The 21,007-nt window shown below is 47.2% G+C and overlaps 2 protein-coding genes and 1 non-coding gene across 4 annotated transcripts in view; 1 reads left to right on the top strand and 2 right to left on the bottom strand.

Moving 5' to 3' along the window:
- The window catches only part of LOC122545194 (uncharacterized), a 785,061-nt gene that overhangs the window by 303,280 nt on the left and 460,774 nt on the right, over window positions 1–21,007 (top strand). The gene's annotated exons all lie outside the window — the stretch shown is intronic.
- Window positions 1–21,007, bottom strand: part of LOC148144890 (uncharacterized) — a 74,031-nt gene that overhangs the window by 18,979 nt on the left and 34,045 nt on the right. The window lies entirely within an intron of this gene.
- On the bottom strand, window positions 13,814–13,903 carry trnap-ugg (transfer RNA proline (anticodon UGG)). The gene is given in 2 exon segments: window positions 13,814–13,849; window positions 13,868–13,903. It is a non-coding gene; the product is annotated as a tRNA-Pro (tRNA).

The raw sequence follows: 21,007 nt of genomic DNA, 5'->3' as shown, positions 1-21,007 counted from the left end.
AATTTACTCAGGGCCTGAATATCAGCAGCGTTTGAATCCAGGCGGGGAAATGTTTGTCGACAGGAAATGATTTCAAACATCAACGTGCATTGAGAAGCCCGTGATTACACACAGACTGTTTCAGGGTTCTGATTGTGGAGAGAACTTGAACTCTTTAGCGAAATGTGAACTCGTGTTTTTTCTGTAGACGAGCCCGTCAGTGGATCGTTGAAGCTGCTGAGACACAATGCCCACTGCATCATAGAAACTCTGTGGAAGCAAATTCAATTCCTCAAACTGACTGGAGTGTCACCAGGATTGGGAAGAAGCCAATTGATTGCTGAGAGCTGGAGAGGGGATTCCTCGGAGCGCCAGGGACCTGGGTTCGATCCCACCCTCAGGGTGACTGTGTGGAGTTTGCATTTCCCTATCTCCCCCACTCCCCCCCCCCCCCCCCCCCCCACCACCACCCCTCCCGTGTCTGCTTGGGTTTCTTCAAGGTGCTCCGGTTTCCTCCCATGGTTCAAAGATGTGAAGGTTAGAGTGGATTGGGCATTATAAATTCAGGGATTAACTGTGGGGGTTATTGGGTAGGTTTGGGTGGGATGCTCTTCAGAGGGTCAGTGTGAACATGTTGGGCCAAATGGCCTGTTTCCACAGTGTTGGGGTTCTATGATTCCCCCAAAGTGTCTGCAGCCTGGCTTCCAGCTCCATCTCTCTGAGCCGAAGGTCCTCCAGCCTGTGTTTTCCTAGCTTCCAGCACCCAGAACCTCCCACCTTCTGCAAATCGAAAGACAAGTCCAACCCTGCCCTCTCCAATGTGTGTTGTGTAACTGCTTAATCATTTTTAGTGGGCCAGCAAAGGCTGATAGCCAAGTTCGGAAACCAGGAGGATGGCTTCAACCGCGACCTTGGGTCCATGTCACACGCTCTCTTTCTCTCTCTCTCTCTCCCTCTCTCTCTCTCTCTCTCTCACACACACACACACACACACACACACACACTTTACCCAGCATGCACACGCATACACACACGCTCTCTCTCATGCATGCACTCACACATTTGGGGTGAATTTGCATTTGCACAATTATATATTTGGAAATAGAGCCAGTCTGACTCAAGATTGGGATACAGACAGTCTCGAACCTCAGCTTTTATGCGTTGTTTGATGTGAGGTTCCTTATATAAAACATTAAGTTACCTGGAGAATCTGACTTAAAAGAGGTTCTGGAATGTTCAAATTAATGAACTGAAATCTGCAACCCATTTTAAAAGATGAAAGATTTAACAGCAATCTCGGTTTCTTCAATATATCATTTATGTTACATGACACTAAAGGTTTTTGCTATATATTCTGTGTCTTATGATCCTACTCCACAGCTACCTGATGAAGGAGTAGCGCTCCAAAACCTAATTCTTCCAAATAGACTTGTTGGACTATATCCTGGTGTTAGTGAGATTTTTAAACTTTGTTTCCAGTGAATACAGCCCACACCCTCCACTGTTGCCAGTAAACTTTGCAATGCCAATGAAACAATGAACCTGCAGTCCTGAAAAACATACAATTTCTTCCAATACTAGCTACTCATTCACTGCTCCTTCTGAGATACGACACTGAAAACTTAGTGCTGGAGACTGAAAGAAATGAGTAGCTTTAAATCAAAAACCTGTTGGATCTCGCAGCTTTCAATGAGTGTCTAAGCCTGGTGGTAATTTCAGGTAACCTCTACTGCGACCCAATATTGTTACAGCTTCAGATCTCCCCAGCAAAACGATGTAGAAAAAGTAGCTTTAAAAAAAAGCTCAAGCTCAAAGTGCATACACTCGCCCCACTCCTCCCGCCCCATTTTCTTTACTATTGGTCAGCTCAGTTGTCCCTTTGTAACTGGATCCCTGGTACAGCCGGGTAAAGCATGCAGCTGGGACGACTGAGTGAACCCTTTCCCACAACAGCAGTCTCCTTCCCGAAAAAGGACATGAGTGAATCAGATGGGGGGGTTTTCCCCAGGAAATGGTTTCATCCTTAGATTATGAAGTCCAGATTACTGACGGAATTCCAATTCTGCCATCTGCCGCGGCAGGATTCAAACCTGGGATTCCCAAGAGCTGGCTTAATAGGGTCACTCGGCCATCGCTCCTTCAATCCCCCTGCGATGGCATGTGACCTCACTGGTGCCTCCGCAGGTGGGAGGAGCAGGTGAAGCCCTTCCGGCACATACAGCAGGTGAATGGCCTCTCTCCGGTGTGGAGCCGCTGGTGGGTCAGCAGTGCAACTGACTGAGTAAAACCCCTCCCGCACATGGGGACTGTGAATGGCTTCTCTCCCTTGTGGACCTACTCGTGCGTCTGCAGTTGGCTGATCCGACTGAAGCCCTTCCTGCACACTGAGCAGGTGAATGGCCTCTCCCCGGTGTGAATGCATCTGTGGGTTTCCAGCAGGGATGGGGAGGGGAATCCATTCCCACAGTCCCCACATTTCCACGGTTTCCCCATTGGGGGAACTTTCCTTGTGTTGCTCTGGGTTTGAAATTACAAACAGAACGGGGACATAGTCTGTCCCACCGTGAGGGATGTGATTTTGATTCCCCCAAGCTGAGTAACTGGTTTGGAGCACTTTTCACAGTCAGCGCACTGAATCTCCCTCACTCGGTGTCTCAGTATTCTTCCTGCGGCACCAGTGTCCAAATTCTTTGAAGCAACCAAAAGGAAACATTTCTTCTTGATTGGAATGGCTGCTGATATTCAAGTCCCAATGAATCAAGTGGCGCTGTCAGAAGTTGATTGATCATTTGCTTTCAGATTTCTTTCTGCACATCTTCCTGCAAAAAAAATCACAAAATAAGTGATCACGGTCAGTACGTTAAATGAACATAAAAAAGGTGGCGATTTCTGTAGATTGCCAGATGCCTGCTGATCACATATTACCCAGTACACAGAATCCTGAAAACACTTATGCAACCAGATAGCCTTAAGTGTGTTTGGAGGAAAACTTCATTTAGGCGACAATAACATGGGATAAACTGCCTGAAAAGGTGCTGGAAATGGAGCTGAATCAAGGATATGAAAATGAAATGTCAAGGCTGCTTGAGAAAAGAAAGCCAGTAAAGTTACTGAATTACTTCCTGCTGTCGGATTAGATAAAAAAAATGACAAAAAAAGGACGTGACCCCATTACTACACGAGAAGGTGAATAATAATTGCAAAGAAACTTTCACAACAGCCAACAATATCATATGTACACCAAATGCAGCAACATACGCCTACATTTTATATCAATGTGCCAATCCCTTAAATGCTGCTCAGTTCCCTGAGAAACTAGCCTTTTAATTGTGAACATGAAGAAAGAAGCAATCCTTTTCTAGGGAGCAAACTGTAAACGTGCCAAACTGAGGGAATACACAAGGAAAGTACCTTTAAGAGAAAAAAAAGTAGCTGAGCACCTTTGGACACTCTGCTCCCTCCCTGGATTCACTCCAGTTGCTACAAGTGAACAGTGTTTCATCCACCCCCATCTCCCCCTCCCACTCCCTGTCTCACTCCTGGAGGATGGGGAATGGAAAGCGGGAGACATTGCTTTGCTCCCAGATGTTGCCCAGAGGGAGAGAATTTCACTCTGAAACTAACAGGGATGACGTCAACAATGGAGGGCGTGCCGGACAGCTGCCCTGCAGTTGAGGCACGTGTGGAGGGGAGGACACTTTGCAAACTCCCACTCTCCTCCAAGTCAAGCAGTTTGAGTTCAAGCAAAGCAATGGCTTGAAGTTTATGTTAGAAAACCTCCTCTGTGCCATGGGAACGCTTCTACCATGGGAAATTCAGGGTTACAGATTCATAATAACAGGAGGAGTAGGCCATTTAGATCAAATCCTCCAACCCTGGCAACATCGTTGTCTTTTCTGAACCCTTTCCAGTTTCACACCATCTTTCCGATAGGAAGCAGACCAAAATTACATGCAATATCCCAAAAGTGGCCAGACCAATGTTCTGTACAGTGGCAACATGAGCTCTCAATGACTTTACTCGATACTCTGAACAATAAAGCAAAGCATAACAAACGCCTACTTCACCATCCTATCTGTATGCGATTCTACTTTTAAGGAGCTATCAACCTGCACTCCAAGGTCTCTTTGTTCAGCAACACTCCCGAGGACCTTACCATTAAGTGTAAAAGACCTATTCTGATTTGCTTTTCCAAAATGCAGCACCCCACATTTATCTAAATTAACCTCAATCTGCCACTCAGCTCATTGGCCCATCTGATCAAAATCCCGTTGTAATCTGAGGTAATCTTCTTTGCATTCACTACACCTCCAATTTTGTCATCTACAAACTCGGTAACTATACCTCCAATGTTTAGATCCAAATCATTTGTATAAATGACAAAAGGTAGTGGACCCAGCACCGATCCTTATTACACACAACTGGTCACAGGCCTCCAGTTTGAAAAGCAACCCTCCACCACCACCCTCTGTCTTCCTTCGAGCCAGTTCTGTATCCACGTGGCTAGTTCTCCCTGTATTCCATGAGATCATACGTCTCCCATGAGGAACCTTCCTGAAGTTAATATAGATCACGTCCACCGCTCTGCCTTCATCAATCCACTTTCTTACTTAGTCATAGAGATGTAGAGCAGGGAAACAGACCCTTCGGTCCAACCCGTCCATGCCGACCTGATATCCCAACCCAATCTAGCCCCACCTGCCAGCACCCAGCACATATTCCTCCAAATCCTTCCTATTCATATGCCCATCCAAATGCTTCTTAAATGTTGCAATTGTACCAACCTCCACCACTTCCTATGGCAGCTCATTCCATACATGTACCACCCTCTGCGTGAAAAAGTTGCCCCTTAGATCCCTTTTATATCTTTCCTCTCTCATCCTAAACCTATGCCCTCTAGTCCTGGACTCCACCACCCCAGGGAAAAGACTTTGTCTATTTATCCTATCCATGCCCCTCATAATTATGTAAACCTTTATAAGGTCACCCCTCAGCCTCCGACGCTCCAGGGAAAACAACCCTAGCCTGTTCAGCCTCTCCCCATAGCTCAAATCCTCCAACCCCAGCAAGATCCTTGTAAATCTTTTCTGAATCCTTTCACGTTTCACACCATCTTTCCGATAGGAAGGAGACCAGAATTGCACGCAATATTCCAACAGTGGCCTAACCAATGTCCTGTACAGCCGCAGCATGACCTCCCAACTCCTGTACTCAATACTCTGACCAATAAAGGAAAGCATACCAAACACCTTCTTCACTATCCTATATACCTTTGACTCCACTTTCAAGGAGCTCGGAACCTGCACTCTAAGGTCTCTTTGTTCAGTAACACTCTCTATGACCGAACCATTAAGTGTATAAGTTCTGCTAAGATTTGCTTTCCCAAAATGCAGCACCTCGCATTTATCTGAATCAAACTCCTTCTTCAATCAACTCAATCAAGTTTGTGAGACATGATTTCCCACGGACAAAGCCATGCTGACTATCGCTAATCAATTCTTGCTTTTCCAAATGCATGTAAATCCTATCTCCCAGGATTCTCTCCAACAACTTGTCACCCACGGATGTTAGGCTTACTGGTCTTGCATCCCCTGGCTTTTCCTTACCACTTTCTTAAATAGTGGCACCACGTTAGCCACCCTCCAGTCCTCCGGCACCTCACCTGTGACTATCGATGATACAAATATCTCAGCAGGAGGTCCAGCAATGGTTTCCCTAGCTTCCGACAGAGTTCTAGGGTACACTTGATCAGGTCCTGGGATGTATCCACTTTTATGCATTTCAAGACCTCCTCCTCTGTAATGTGGACATTTTCCAACACGTCACCATCTATTTCCCCACAGTCTATATCTTCCATGCCCTTCTCCACGGTAAACACTGATGCAAAATATTCGTTCAGCATCTCCTCCATCTACTGCAGCTCCACACATAAGCCGCCTTGCTGATCTTTGAGGGGCCCTATTCTCTCCCTTTTTACCTTTTGTCCTTAATGTCTTTTTTAAAACAGTTTGGATTCTCCTTAACTCTATTTGCCAAACCTATCTCATGCCCCCTTTATGCCCTCATGATTTCTCTCTTAAGTATGCTCGTACTGCCTTTACACTCTTAGGATTCACTCGATCTCTCTGTCTATACCTGACATATGCTTCCTTGTTTTTCTTTACCAAAATCTCATTTTCTCCAGTCATCCAGCATTCCCTACACCTACTAGCCTTTCTTTTCACTCTAACTGGAATATTCTGTGTCTGGACTCTTGTTATCTCATATCTGAAGGCTTCCCATTTTCCAGCAACCTGCGAACATCTGCCCCCAATCAGCTTTTGAAAGATCTTGCCGAATACCTGAATCTTCCTCCAATTTGGAATTACAACCTTTAGATCTGATATATTATTTTCAATCACTATTTTAATGTTAATAGGATTGGGGTTGTTGGCCCTTATGTTTTACACCCTCTCCAGTAGGTACATCCACATTGTGAATTAGAAAATTTCCTTGTACACACTTAACAAATTCTTCTATTTGGCAGATAGGTAAATGGGCAGGAGTTATACCTTGGTTCCACTCTTCCTTCATTCCCATCAACCCTACCCCCATTCCCACCCCAATAGTCCAACGGCACTTTCCCCTGCAACTACCGAATGTGTGACACCAGCCCATTTACCTATTCCCTCCTCACTATCCAAGGGCCCAAACTTACCTTCCAGGTGAAGCGGCACTTTACCCGCACTACCCACAACCCAGTCTACTGCATTTGCTGCTCACAATGTGGTCTCGTCTACATTGGGTGACTGCTTCACAGAACATCTACGTTCTGTCCACAAAAAAGACCATGAGCTTCCAGTTGCCTGCCAATTCCACACCCCACCCTGTTCCCTGGCCAACATCTCTGTCTCAGGTTTGCTGTAGTGTCCCAGCGAAGCTCAGCACCAGCAGAACGAAGAGCACCGAATATTTCACTTGGGGAGCATACATCCCTCTGGTCCCAATATCGAATTCAATAATTCTAGGGCCTGAAATCCATAGTGTCCTCGTCCCTTCCACACACACCAAGCCTTGTTATCACATAGTCTGTAATTACACGCTACCTATTCTTAGCCACGAACAGTCTTCATTCACCCTCACATGCAGATCGTTATCAACTCCCTTTCCTGTCCAACAGTTCTTCCCTCGCTTTGGGCTCTGTCCTGGTCTATCATTTCCTGCGTCCGCCTTCCTCCCACAATATCTCCTGCATATAAACCGAAAATTTCCCAATCACCATCAGTTCTTTTTATTGTTTCTGATATACAGCATCCACAGTTCTTTCAGCTTTTTATTGAGAGAGAGTTGGAAATTGTTTCGAGAGACAGAGGGAGAGGGGGGAGAGACAGACCAGACATGAACTGTTGATGTCCGTTGTTACACATAACGTAAAATCATTGCAGTGCGATCACTTCCTTTAATCATGAATTGCGAGCTTGTGGCGCAATGGTAGCGTGTCTGACTCACGTTTTCAAAACACGTCAGGCTCAGTGTTTCAAACCAAGGAAGGAGTGCATTTACTTCTTTCCGGAAACTTTCGATCACACACGTGAAGCTTTGCTGTCAGTTTGATTTGTGAACAGTGTGTCAGGGAGGTGGTGTGCCCATTGTTTGGGTAAATGCTCAGCTCCCCGCAATGTGAGAAGTAAAACACAAACTGTTGATCACGCGATTTAAACACACAGCCGCTTTGTTTAGTTATACCGAGACTTCCACAACATAATCTAGAGATTCCCAGCTTTGTGTTTCAATCTATCAGGAGGTCCCAGCTCATCCTGTTATAGCAGAGTGACAGCGAGTTCAGATAGAAATGTTTCCCACCAACGGCCTCTCACTGGACACAGTTGAAATTATCTTTATTCAACAGGAGGAGCGGAAACTACAGTCTGACGGCCCCTCTCCAAATTAACGGTGAGCCTGAATTTTATAAACGGTGTCAGTAAAATCCACTGGCGGACACTGATTTGGTTCAACCTTTTTTTTCCCAAGTGTAATTCACCGAGAGGATGCTGCTGTGTGAAACCGCGTGGGGAATTACTGCAAGGCCTCCTGCACATGGGACACACCGCAACTGATGTGTTTCGCCTTCACCAGTTGATTCCTATCTCGGAGAAGAGACGTTTGATGATGCGGATCATAACAGGCCGACAGAGAACAGGAGAAGAGCACTTAGACCTTCACAAGCTTCTCACCACAGCTGGGTCATCGTGGCCAGTGTATCAGTATGGGATAGTAATCTGCATCTACTGACTGGAAGCACAGCAAATTGGAGTGCTGGTGGGACTATCACACAGGAGAAAACGGCTTCGACCTATCAACTGGAGTGGCTCCCAATGCGCAACTCCGCTCAACTCAACTGAATAACTGTAAACAAATTACTCCCTGATTCAAAGGAATACTCGGTTTTGAATCTGCATTGTGGCATGTACCTTCGAGAATGATGTCAAAACACCTTCATTGCTGTGATGGAGTATCCTGGTTGGCAGAATATACCCGTTGTCAAATTTCCTACGTTCTGTTGGTCCAACTCCGATTTCACTCAGAATCACGAAATGTGTGACAGCGCAGACTGAGGCTACGCAGCCCACCTTAGCTCTGCTGGTTCAACACAATATGTAAATAAGTGTCTCATTCTGTCGCCTTCTCCCTGTAAATCTGCACATTGTTACATTGAACGTGCCCACCGAATTCCCTTTTGTGTCCATTGAATCTGCCTCTTTGTCACTGTCAGACAGCGACTTACTGACCCCACTCCCTGTGCGAAAACGGTCTTCCTAATGTAACTTTTACTTATTTTCCTGATGATTTTAAATCTCTGCCAAATCGTTCTCGATCCTTTCAGGCCTGGGAGCATTTTCACGGCATTATTTCCTCTGTCTAAAACCCTCATGACGTGGAAACTTCAATCAGACCAGCTTTCAGCCCTCTGTTCTCCAAAGAGAGCTGCCCCAAACTTTCCAATCTCCCTTCATTGCTGACATTCCTCAGGACGGTACCTGTTCAGCGCTGTCTGCAATCACTTCACTTCCCCGCTTCCTGAAGTGTCACCCTCAGAATTGAGCGTAATACAGGTAGAGGATTCATTCAGACTCGGATTGCGCGGGCGAAAAATCTGCAATACTTGTTTTCACTTTGAACAAGTGTTTCCCTTCGCCGTGTTCACTGCAATGGCAGCTCTGTGCCGTCCCTAATTCAGGCAGTCCGATCTTATTTAATTCAGCGGCTTTTTGAGAAAATTCATCAGGTATTTTTGCTCAGGTCAATTTAAGGAATGATGGTTCGCCTGGGATTGGAACCCGGGAATTCTCACACGGCTGCATATGCTCGAAGACCCAAAGCTAGAATCATATCCCAGACTAACGAGCCACCAGCCATGGGTGCAGCCACCTCCGGAAGCAGCTGAGACTTGCTCAGTACGAAATACATTGTGCATTGCTCCCAGAATTGCAAGTAGGGAAGCGTTTCAAGAACATCTGCTTCTCAATCTGTCTCCCTGCTCCCAAGACGCTGCTGTTTGTCCCGTCCCCAGGGACCGGGTTGTCTCCACTGGTGGATAATTGAACCATTTCGTTTCTACTTGCAAGCTGTGCTGGTGGAAGGCAGAGCCCATTCACTCTTCTGCTCTCTCACACTATTACGTGAGGCAGGAGAAGTCAGTTACAGTCATACGTAGGAAATGGGCAACTTTGAACTTGTTCCAAAGGTCCTGTTAACGGAGAGATAGAAAGATGCTGTGCTGTCGGGACAGAGAGAAATGGACACCGGAGACTCTTCCCTCAGGTAAATTGATATGGGTACATTTTTGTGCAGCCTGCTTGGTGTTCAGAATTTGTCTTAACACAACAATCCTGCAGGAAGTCTGTTGTTACACCGTTGGTTTCTTTACTGCGGGCAATGGACTAAAACAGCAAGTCATGTGTTTCAACTTCACCGGTTCATTGCCATCTGAGAGCAGAGGTTTCACACGAGATCAGGACACACCGACAGAGAACAGGACAAGACAACTCAGAGCTCCACAAGGGTGCCAGCGCAACTGTGTAAATTTGACTTGTGGATCGATGTGATATATTGAGCTCAGATACCCGAAGTTTTGGGAAACAAATGACATGGCAAGGAAAAGAACAGAGCGCCGTTATACGGGAAAGCTACTAAAGACATTAAGTGAGTCGGAGAAAATGGTTTCGCTTCTGGGTTATGATCCCAGCATGCACCCGTTGTGCCATTCTCCTGCATTGCACGGTAGCTTTTCCAGAGAAGTATTCAGCTTTCCATCTGGCGTGTGACTTGCATGTTCGAGAATGACGTCAAAAGATCTTCACTGCTGTAGTGTCATGTGCTGTTGTGCAGACATGTCGCCGATGTGTAAATATAAACTCAGAGAACAATGTACACTAGAGACTCTGAGCCAGCTGAAACTTGCTCGGTGTGAAATACACTCCACATTGCTCCAAGAATTGCAAGCAGCAAAGTGTTTCCAGAACATCTGCTTGTCATGCTGTCCCCGGGGCGCTGATGTTTGTCTCATCCCCAGGAACTGGGCTATCTCCACTGGCGGATAATTAAACCAATTTGTTTCTACTTGTCCGCTTTTCTGGAGGGAGGGAAGAGTCCATTCGCTCTTCTGCTTTTTAACTTCCAATCCCTTGGGGTGAGAGGTATCACTTACACTTTGTGGGCGGCACGGTGGCACAGTGGTTAGCACTGCTGCCTCACAGCGCTAGAGACCTGGGTTAAATTCCCGCCTCAGGCGACTGACTGTGTGGAGTTTGCAGGTTCTCACCGTGTCTGCGTGGGTTTCCTCCGGGTGCTCCGGTTTCTTCCCACAGTCCAAAGATGTGCAGGTCAGGTGAATTGGCCATGCTAAATTCCCCGTAGTGTTAGGTAAGGGGTAAATGTAGGGGTATGGGTGAGTTGGGCTTCGGCGGGTCAGTGTGGACTTGTTGGGCCGAAGGGCCTGTTTCCACACTGTAAGTAATCTAATGAGTGGGAAGTGAGTAACTTTGATTGTGAATTTCCTCCAAACGTCTGTTATCGGAGAGATAGAAAGATGCTGTGCTGGCGGGGCAGAGAGAAATGGACACCGAGGACTCTTCCCTCAAATAGATTCATATGAGTACATTGTTGTGCAGTCTGCTTGGTGTTCAAAATTCGTCTTCACGCAGCAATCTTACAGAAAATCTTTCGCAAAGTGGGCATCGCTTTCATCGCTGCGACCGCGCAGCAGTTAACATCTGAGCCCAAGTGCCCCAGATGAAGAGAATCCGAGTGAAACCTTCACTCACTGAGAGTCATCCCCACGGCCCTGAGCTGCGGGACTGCAGGCAGTCCAACACGGAAGGGACGGTAAAATGAACCATTGTCGCTCCCACAGCCTCTCTGTCCCATAGACAGGCAGCGGGACGGCATAAACACGTACCATCGTTCTCCCGCCGACAGAGGCGGTCCAGCCCATCGTGTCCACGGCGACTCTCTGCCACTTGTCTCTTTCTGAGGTGATTCACAATCAGTGATATCTGTCCGAATACTAAGGGACTGTGTCTGAATGGTGACACAGTTACTGACATGCTGATCATGTTGTCATTCACGTACGAACCGGCGTGGCGAATTACTGCAGGGAAGGTAGGAAACCACAAGGCATGCGTTTCAGCTTTATCAGCTGACACCAGAGTGACCAGTGACAAGCATTGCCCTCCTCAACATAGGGGACAGAGAACAGGAGAATACCCCGCAAACCTCCACGAGTGTGTCATCTCAACTGTGCACATTGGGCCAGTATATCAATGTGAAATATTTACGTCGAAGATTTTGGGAAGCAGATGAGAAGGCGAGGTGCACAACAAGCTGCTAAAGACAACATTGAGTGAATAGGAAAGATGGTTTCCCTTCTGGTTTATGCTCCCATCACGCACCGGCAGACATATCGCCCACAAGCAAATATTAACTCTGTCTAAATTGCCACATTCTGTTTTTACGAACCGTGATTTCACCCAGAAGCACAATTTACCTGCTCCCTCCTGAATATCCTTCCAGGCTCGAATATATCTTCCAGGTGAAGCAGCACTTCACCTGCACATTTGCCGCAACCTCGTCTCCTGCATTCGCTGCTCACAGTGTCGTGTCCCCAACCGAGCATGAAGTATAATCTGGATGACTGCTTCACAGAACACCTCGGTTCTGCCCGCAAAAAACGGACCTGAGCTTCTGCTTTCCTGCCACTTTAACACGCCACCCTGTTCCCTGGCCAAAATCTCTGTCTCAGGCTTGCAGCAGTGCTCCAGCAAAGCTCAGCTCAAGATGGAAGAACAACGCCTCATATTCCACTTCAAAACCCTACAGCCCTCCGGTCTTCAAGGTCGAGTTGCACGACTTTAGGGCCTGAAATCCCCCATATCCTTGACCCCTACCACACACATACGAGCCCCTTGTTATCACATAGTCTGCTACGACACACTACTTATTGTTAGCCACGAACGCTCTCCATTAACAGTTATTCACCTTCCCACACGGATCGTTATTCACTCCTTTGTCCCTCCTATTGTTCTCTCTCTGAGCTGGCGGGAAAGAGAGCAATGTACACTGGAGACTCTGAGCCAGCTGAAACTTGCTCAGTGTGAAATACATTCCACTTTGCTCCAAGAATTGCAAGCAGCAAAGAGTTTCCAGAACATCTGCTTGTCATTCACGTCGGAACCGGCGTGGCGAATTACTGCAGGGAAGGCACGAAACCACAAGGCATGCGTTTCAACTTTGTCAGCTCATTGGCATCTCAGAGAAGTGGTTTTGCGGTTCAGTTCATAGGAAACCAACGAAGAACAGGAGAAGACTACTCAGACCTCCAAAAGCCGGTCACTTGAACGGTGTGAGTTTCGCCAAACGATATGGTATGATACGGGGCATTCAGACAGTCTTTTGAAAGGCAAGATGCCGAACGGAGTCCCATCGCAAAGGCAAGTCGCTCAAGGAGACAGTGAACAATAGCAGAGGATGGTTTCGATCCATCGACCTCTGGGTTATGGGCCAGCACACTCGCGCGGCGCCACTCCGCTTGCACGCGCAGCGCTGTTTTCCACAGGTCCCTTCAGCCTTTCGTCTGACGAGACTGTTGTCAAAGATCTCCACTGCTGTCGTCTTATATGGTGTTGCGCAGACGTATGGAGGCTGTGTAAATATAAACTTTTTCTAACTTCCCACATTCTGTTGGTCGAACTGTGATTTCACTCTGAATAGACGCCATGCGGCCCACCTTCGCTCTGCTGGGTCGACACAGTAAGTAAACGTGGGTCTCTATTCGTATCATTCTCTTGCCTTCTCCATGTAATTCTGCACATTGTTACTTTAAACATGACCACCGAATTCCCGTTTGCGTCTCATGAATCTGCCTCTTTGTCAGTGTCAGTTAGGGATTTACTGACCCCAATCACTCCCTGTACGAAAGCGTTCTCCCTAATGTCACTTTTGGTTCTTTTCCTCATGACTTTAAATCTCCGCCGAATCGTTGCCGATCCTTTCAGGCGTGGGAGCATTTTGACTACATTACTTTCTCTGTCTCGACTTCGCGTAACTTGGAAAGCTTCAATGGGGCCAGATTTCAAACTTCTGTTCTCCGAAGAGAGCTGTCCCAAATTTCCAAACCACCCTCATCGCTGACATCCCTCAAACACCGCAACACTCACGTCAACCTATTCAACGCTATCTCCAATCATTACACTTCGCTGCTTTCTGTCCCATTGGTTCTCCAGGGAGCCCAACCTCGTTTAACGAACGTACTTTTTGAGAAAATGGAAGAGGCACTTTTGCACAAGGCATAAAACGCGGGCTCGTCCGGGATTTGAACCCGGGACCTCTCGCAAATCTGAGTCGACGAAGACCCAAAGCGAGAATCATACCCCTAGACCAACGAGCCAGACAGCAAGCGTGCTTCCACCCCACCCCCCGCTCTACCTCTTGAACCAGCTGAGTCTTGCTCAGAGTGAAGTATAGTTGACATTGAACAGGCTGGGGCTGTTTTCTCTGCAACGTCGGAGGCTGAAGGGTGACTTTATGGAGGTTTACAAAATTATGAGGGGCATGGATAGGATAAATAGGCAAAGTCTTTTCCCTGGGGTCCGGGAGTCAAGAACTAGAGGGCATAGATTTAGGGTGAGAGGGGAAAGATATAAAAGAGACCTAAGCGGCAACATTTTCACGCAGAGGGTAGTGCGTGCATGGAATGAGCTGCCAGAGAAAGTGGCGGAGGCTGGTACAAATGCAACATTTAAGTGGCGTTTGGATGGATATATGAATAGGAAGGGTTTGGAGGTATATGGGCCGGGTGCTGGCAGGTCGGACTAGATTGGGGTGGGATATCTGGTCGGCATGGACGGGTTTGGACCGAAGGGTCTGTTTCCATGCTGTACATCTCTATGACTCTATGAACAGCTGCTTCTCATTCTGTATCTGAGCTGTCGTTTGCCCGTCCCCAGGAACAGGGCCCTCTCTACTGGCAGAAAATTAAACCTTTTTCTTTCTAAACTTTTCTCAGACACCGGAGTGACCAGTGACAAGCATTACCCTCCTCAACACAGGGTACAGAGAACAGGAGAAGACCCCGCAGACCTCCACGAGTGTGTCATCTCAACTGTGCATATTGGGCCAGTATATCAATGTGAAATATTTACGTCGAAGATTTTTGGGAAGCAGATGAGAAGGCGAGGTGCACAACAAGCTGCTAAAGACAACATTGAGTGAATAGGAAAGATGGTTTCCCTTCTGGGTTATGCTCCCATCACGCACCGGCAGACATATTGCCCACAAGCAAATTTTAACTCGGTCTAAATTGCCACATTCTGTTTTTACGAACCGTGATTTCACTCAGAAGCACAATTTACCCGCTCCCTCCTGAATATCCTTCCAGGCTCGAATATATCTTCCATGTGAAGCAGCACTTCACCTGCACATTTGCCGCAACCTCGTCTCCTGCATTCGCCGCTCATAGTGTCGTGTCCCCAACCGAGCATGAAGTATAATCTGGATGACTGCTTCGCAGAACACCTCGGTTCTGCCCGCAAAAAACGGACCTGAGCTTCTGCTTTCCTGCCACTTTAACACACCACCCTGTTCCCTGGCCAAAATCTCTGTCTCAGGCTTGCAGCAGTGCTCCAGCAAAGCTCAGCTCAAGATGGAAGAACAACGCCTCATATTCCAATTCAAAACCCTACAGCCCTCCGGTCTTCAAGATCGAGTTGCACGACTTTAGGGCCTGAAATCCCCCATGTCCTTGACCCCTACCACACACATACGAGCCCCTTGTTATCACATAGTCTGCTACGACACACTACTTATTGTTAGCCACGAACGCTCTCCATTAACAGTTATTCACCCTCCCACACGGATCGTTATTCACTCCTTTGTCCCTCCTATTGTTCTCTCTCTGAGCTGGCGGGAAAGAGAGCAATGTACACTGGAGACTCTGAGCCAGCTGAAACTTGCTCAGTGTGAAATACATTCCACTTTGCTCCAAGAATTGCCAGCAGCAAAGAGTTTCCAGAACATCTGCTTGTCATTCACGTCGGAACCGGCGTGGCGAATTACTGCAGGGAAGGCACGAAACCACAAGGCATGCGTTTCAACTTTATCAGCTCATTGGCATCTCAGAGAAGTGGTTTTGCGGTTCAGTTCATAGGAAACCAACGAAGAACAGGAGAAGACTACTCAGACCTCCAAAAGCCGGTCACTTGAACGGTGTGAGTTTCGCCAAACGATATGGTATGATACGGGGCATTCAGACAGTCAGAAAATCTTTTGAAAGGCAAGATGCCGAACGGAGTCCCATCGCAAAGGAAAGTCGCTCAAGGAGACACTGAACAATAGCAGAGGATGGTTTCGATCCATCGACCTCTGGGTTATGGGCCCAGCACGCTCCCGCTGCGCCACTCTGCTCTTACGCATGGCGCCGTTTTCCACAGGTCCCTTTAGCCTTTCGTCTGACGAGACTGATGTCAAAGATCTCCACTGCTGTCGTCGTATGTGGTGTTGCGCAGACGTATGGAGGCTGTGTAAATATAAACTTTTTCTAACTTCCCACATTCTGTTGGTCGAACTGTGATTTCACTCTGGATAGACGCCATGCGGCCCACCTTCGCTCTGCTGGGTCGACACAGTAAGTAAACGTGGGTCTCTATTCGTATCATTCTCTTGCCTTCTCCATGTAATTCTGCACATTGTTACTTTAAACATGACCACCAGATTCCCGTTTGCGTCTCATGAATCTGCCTCTTTGTCAGTGTCAGTTAGGAATTTACTGACCCCAACCACCCCCTGTACGAAAGCGTTCTCCCTAATGTCACTTTTGGTTCTTTTCCTCATGACTTTAAATCTCCGCCGAATCGTTGCCGATCCTTTCAGGCGTGGGAGCATTTTGACTACATTACTTTCTCTGTCTCGACTTCGCGTAACTTGGAAAGCTTCAATCGGGCCAGATTTCAAACTTCTGTTCTCCGAAGAGAGCTGTCCCAAATTTCCAACCCACCCTCATCGCTGACATCCCTCAAACACCGCAACACTCACGTCAACCTATTCAACGCTATCTCCAATCATTTCACTTCGCTGCTTTCTGTCCCATTGGTACGCTAGGGAGCCCAACCTCGTTTAACGAAGGTGCTTTTTGAGAAAATGGAAGAGGCACTTTTGCACAAGTCATGAAACGCGGGCTCGTCCGGGATCTCTTGCAAATCTGCGTCGACGAAAACCCAAAGCGAGAATCATACCCCTAGACCAACGAGCCAGACAGCAAGACACCCCCACTCTACCTCTTAAACCAGCTGAGTCTTGCTCAGAGTGAAGTATTGTTGACATTGAACAGACTGGGGCTGTTTTCTCTGCAACGTCGGAGGCTGAAGGGTGACTTTATGGAGGTTTACAAAATTATGAGGGGCATGGATATGATAAATAGGCAAAGTCTTTTCCCTGGGGTCGGGGAGTCAAGAACTAGAGGGCATAGATTTAGGGTGAGAGGGGAAAGATATGAAAGAGACCTGAGGGGCAACATTTTCACGCAGAGGGTGGTGCGTGCATGGAATGAGCTGCCAGAGAAAGTGGCGGAGGCTGGTACAATTGCAACATTTAAGAGGCGTTTGGATGGATATATGAATAGGAAGGGTTTGGAGGGATATGGGCCGGGTGCTGGCAGTTGGGACTAGATTGGGGTGGGATATCTGATCGGCATGGACGGGTTGGACCGAAGGGTCTGTTTCCATGCTGTACATCTCTATGACTCTATGAACAGCTGCTTCTCATTCTGTCTCTCTGCTGCCGTTTGCCCGTCCCCAGGAACCGGGCCCTCTCTACTGGCCGAAAATTAAACCGTTTTCTTTCTAAACTTTTCTCTGACACCGGAGTGACCAGTGACAAGCATTGCCCTCCTCAACATAGGGTATAGAGAACAGGAGAAGACCCCGCAGACCTCCACGAGAGTGTCATCTGAACTGTGCATACTGGGCCTGTATATCAACGTGAAATATTTATGTCGAAGTTTTTTGGGAAGCAGATGAGAAGGCGAGGTGCACAACCGTGCGCCGTTATACGGGAATGCTGCTAAAGACGACATTGAGTGAATAGGAAAGATGGTTTCCCCTCTGGGTTATGCTCCCATCACGCACCGGCAGACATATCGCCGACAAGCAAATATTAACTCTGTCTAACTTGCCACATTCTGTTTTTACGAACCGTGATTTCACTCAGAAGTACAATTTACCCGCTCCCTCCTGAATATCCTTCCATACTCGAACATACCTTCCAGGTGAAGCAGCACTTAACCTGCACATTTGCCGCAACCTCGTCTACAGCATTCGCTCGTCCTCGTGACTTTAACGCTCTGCCGAATCACTACAGATCCTTTCAGGCATGGGAGCATTTTCACAGCATTATTTCCTGTTTCTAGGCCACTACTGACTTGGAAAACTTCGGTTCTCCGAGGAGAGCTGGCCCAATATTTCAATCTACCTTTATTGCTGACATTCCTCAAACACCACACCACTCACGTCAACCTGTTCAACGCGATCTCCAACCATTTCACTTCCCTGTTTTCTCAGTCATTCGTACTCCAGGCAGCCTAACCTCGTTTCACGAAGATGCTTTTTGAGAAAATTAATGGGGCATTTTTGCACAAATGAAGTGAAGAGACGCAGCCTTCGTCTGGGATTTGAATCCAGGACCGCGCACAAGTCTGAATAGTTAAAGACTCTACTTGAGAATCATGTCCCGAGACCAACAAGCCAAACAGCGGATATTCCCCGACCTACCACACATCTCTTGAGCCAGCTGAGACTTGCTTAGTGTGAAATACATTTGACATTGCTCTAAGAATTGTAAGTGACGAAGAGTTTCCAGAGCAGCTGCTTCTCATCTGTCTCCCTGCTGCTGTTTGTCCCGTCCCCAGGAACCGGGCTCCCTCCACTGTTTCAAAACTTCTCTCTGACACCCGAGTGGCCAGTGACAAGCGTTGCCCTCCTCAACATAGGATACAGAGAACAGGAGACCACTCAGAGGTTGTCACCTCAACTGTGCACATTGGGCCAGTATATCATTGTGAAATATTTATGTCGAAGCTTTTTTGTGAAGCGGATGAGAAGACAAGGTGCAGAACAGAGCGCCGTTATACGGGAAAGCTGCTAAAGACGATGTTGAATGAATAGGAGAGAATGGTTTCTCTTTTGGGTTATGGTCCCAACACGCACGCGTTGTGCCATTCTCCTGCATTGCTCGGCAGTTTTTCCAGAGAAGTATTAAGCTTTTCATCTGGCGTGTGGCAGGCACGTTTGAGAATGACGTCAAAAGATCTTCACTGCTGTTGTGTCATATGCTGTTGTACAGACCTATCGTCGATGTGCAAAAATAAACTCTGTCTAAATTCCCACATTCTGTTTTTCGAACTATGATTTCGCTCAGAATCACTAATTTTCAAAAGTCGCAATATTCAAACTTTAACAAAGTGCTCATACAAATGATTAGTGAACAACTGGAAGAAATTCTTCCGAACTTACCTGGGGAATTTCGCTTTGAGGGGTCTTGAACTTTAAGTGGAAGGAAGGGAAGTTTGCCTCGAGGCTGTTTAATGTGGAGATGTGTTCTCCATGTAAACTGGTCGTAGTTGACCAACCCAGTGCTTCCCGATGCAGGGCTGCCTGACCTCCAGGGAGGTTTACTTGTAGCAACTGGAGTGAATCCAGAGAGGAAGCAGATTCTGCAAAGGTGCTCAAATACTTTCTATCTCTCTTTTAGGTATTTTCCTTGTGTATTCCCTCAGTTTGGCACGTATGCAGTTTGCACCCTGGAAAATGGTTGCTTTTTTCCTCATGTTCACAATTAAAAGTGTAGTTTCTCATGGAACTGAGCCGCATTGAAAGGATTGGCATATTGATATATATGCACACGTATTTAGTTTAAGAATAGTTTAGATTAGATTTGAATGAAGTTTTCCTCTAAACACACCTAAGTCTATCTGGCTGCATGAGGGATTTCAGGTTTCTGTGTGCTGGGTATTATGTGATCAGCAGGCATCTGGCAAACTACAGGAACTGCCACCTATGTTATGTTCGTTTAAGTGTACTGCCAGTGATCACTTATTTTGTAATTTTCCTTTGCAGGAAGACGTGCCGAAAGAAATCTGAAAACAAATGATACATCAACCTCTGACAGAGCCACTTGATTCATTGGGACTTGAATATCAGCTGCCATTCCAATCAAGAAGACATGTTTGCTTTTGTTTGCTTGAAAGATTTTGGACACTGGTGCGGCAGGAAGAATACTGAGACACCGAGTGAGGGAGATTCAGTGCGCTGACTGTGAAAAGTGCTTCACACCATTTACTCAGCTTGGGGAATCAAAATCTCACCCCTCACGGTGGGGATAGACTATGTCCCCGTTCTGATTGTAATTTCAAACACAGACCAACACAAGGAAAGCTCCCCCAACAGGGAAACTGTGGAAATGTGGGGACTGAGGGAAAGGATTCCCTTCCCCATCCCTGCTGGAAACCCACAGACGTATTCACAGCGGGGAGACGCCATTCACCTGCTCGGTGTGCAGGAAGGGGTTCAGTCGGATCAGCCATCTGGAGACGCACGAGTGGGTCCACAAGGGAGAGAAGCCATTCACGTGTCCCATGTACTGGAGGGGGTTCACTCATTCAGCTACACTGCTGACCCACCAGTGGGTCCACATCGGAGAGAGGCCGTTCACCTGCTGTCAGTGCCGGAAGAGCTTCACTTGCTCCTCCCACCTGGGGAGGCACCAGCACGTTCACGTGCCATCGCAAGGGGATGGAAGGAGCGATGACCGAGCGCCGCTAACAACCCCGCTCTGGGGACTCTCAGGTTCGAATCTCGTCGCGGCAGATGGCAGAATTGGGATTCGGTCAGTCGTCTGGACTTCAGAATCTAAGGATGAAAGCATTTTCAGAGGGCAAAAACCCACCTGATTCACTCATGTCCTTTTCAGTGATGGAAACTGCTGTGCGGGAAAGGATTCACTCAGTCGTCCCAGCTGCATGCTTTACCCGGCTGTACGAAGGATCCAGTTACAAAGGGACAACTAACTGACCAATAATAAAGAAAGTGTGGTGGGGGGAGGGAGTGTGTGCACTTTGAGCTTGAGGTGCTTTTTTTTAAAGAAAAGCTACTTTTTGTACGCCTTGTGATGTGGAGATCTGAAGCTGGAACAAAGTTGGGTCGCAGTAAAGGTTACCTGAACTTACCGCCAGTCTTAAACTCTCATTGAAAGCTGTGAGATCCAACAGCTTCTCATTTCTTTCAGCCACCAGCACCGAGTTTCCAATGTCGTGTCTCAGAAGGAGCAGTGAATGAGTAGCTAGTATTGTTCGAAATTGTAAATTTTTCAGGACTGCAGGTTTATTGTTTCATTGGCATTACAAAGTTTGCTGGCAACAGTGGGAGGTGTGGGCTGTATTCACTGGAAACAAAGTTTTAAAATGACACAAACACCAGGGTATAGTCCAACAGGTTTTTTTGGA

The sequence above is a fragment of the Chiloscyllium plagiosum genome, unplaced genomic scaffold (assembly GCF_037043375.1).
Source record: "Chiloscyllium plagiosum isolate Xiang-an unplaced genomic scaffold, Cpla_swu_hap1 HiC_scaffold_27, whole genome shotgun sequence".
NCBI classification, from domain to species: domain Eukaryota; kingdom Metazoa; phylum Chordata; class Chondrichthyes; order Orectolobiformes; family Hemiscylliidae; genus Chiloscyllium; species Chiloscyllium plagiosum.
The sequence above is the reverse complement of the archived record's forward strand: the minus strand, read 5'-3'. Positions and strand labels throughout refer to the sequence as shown.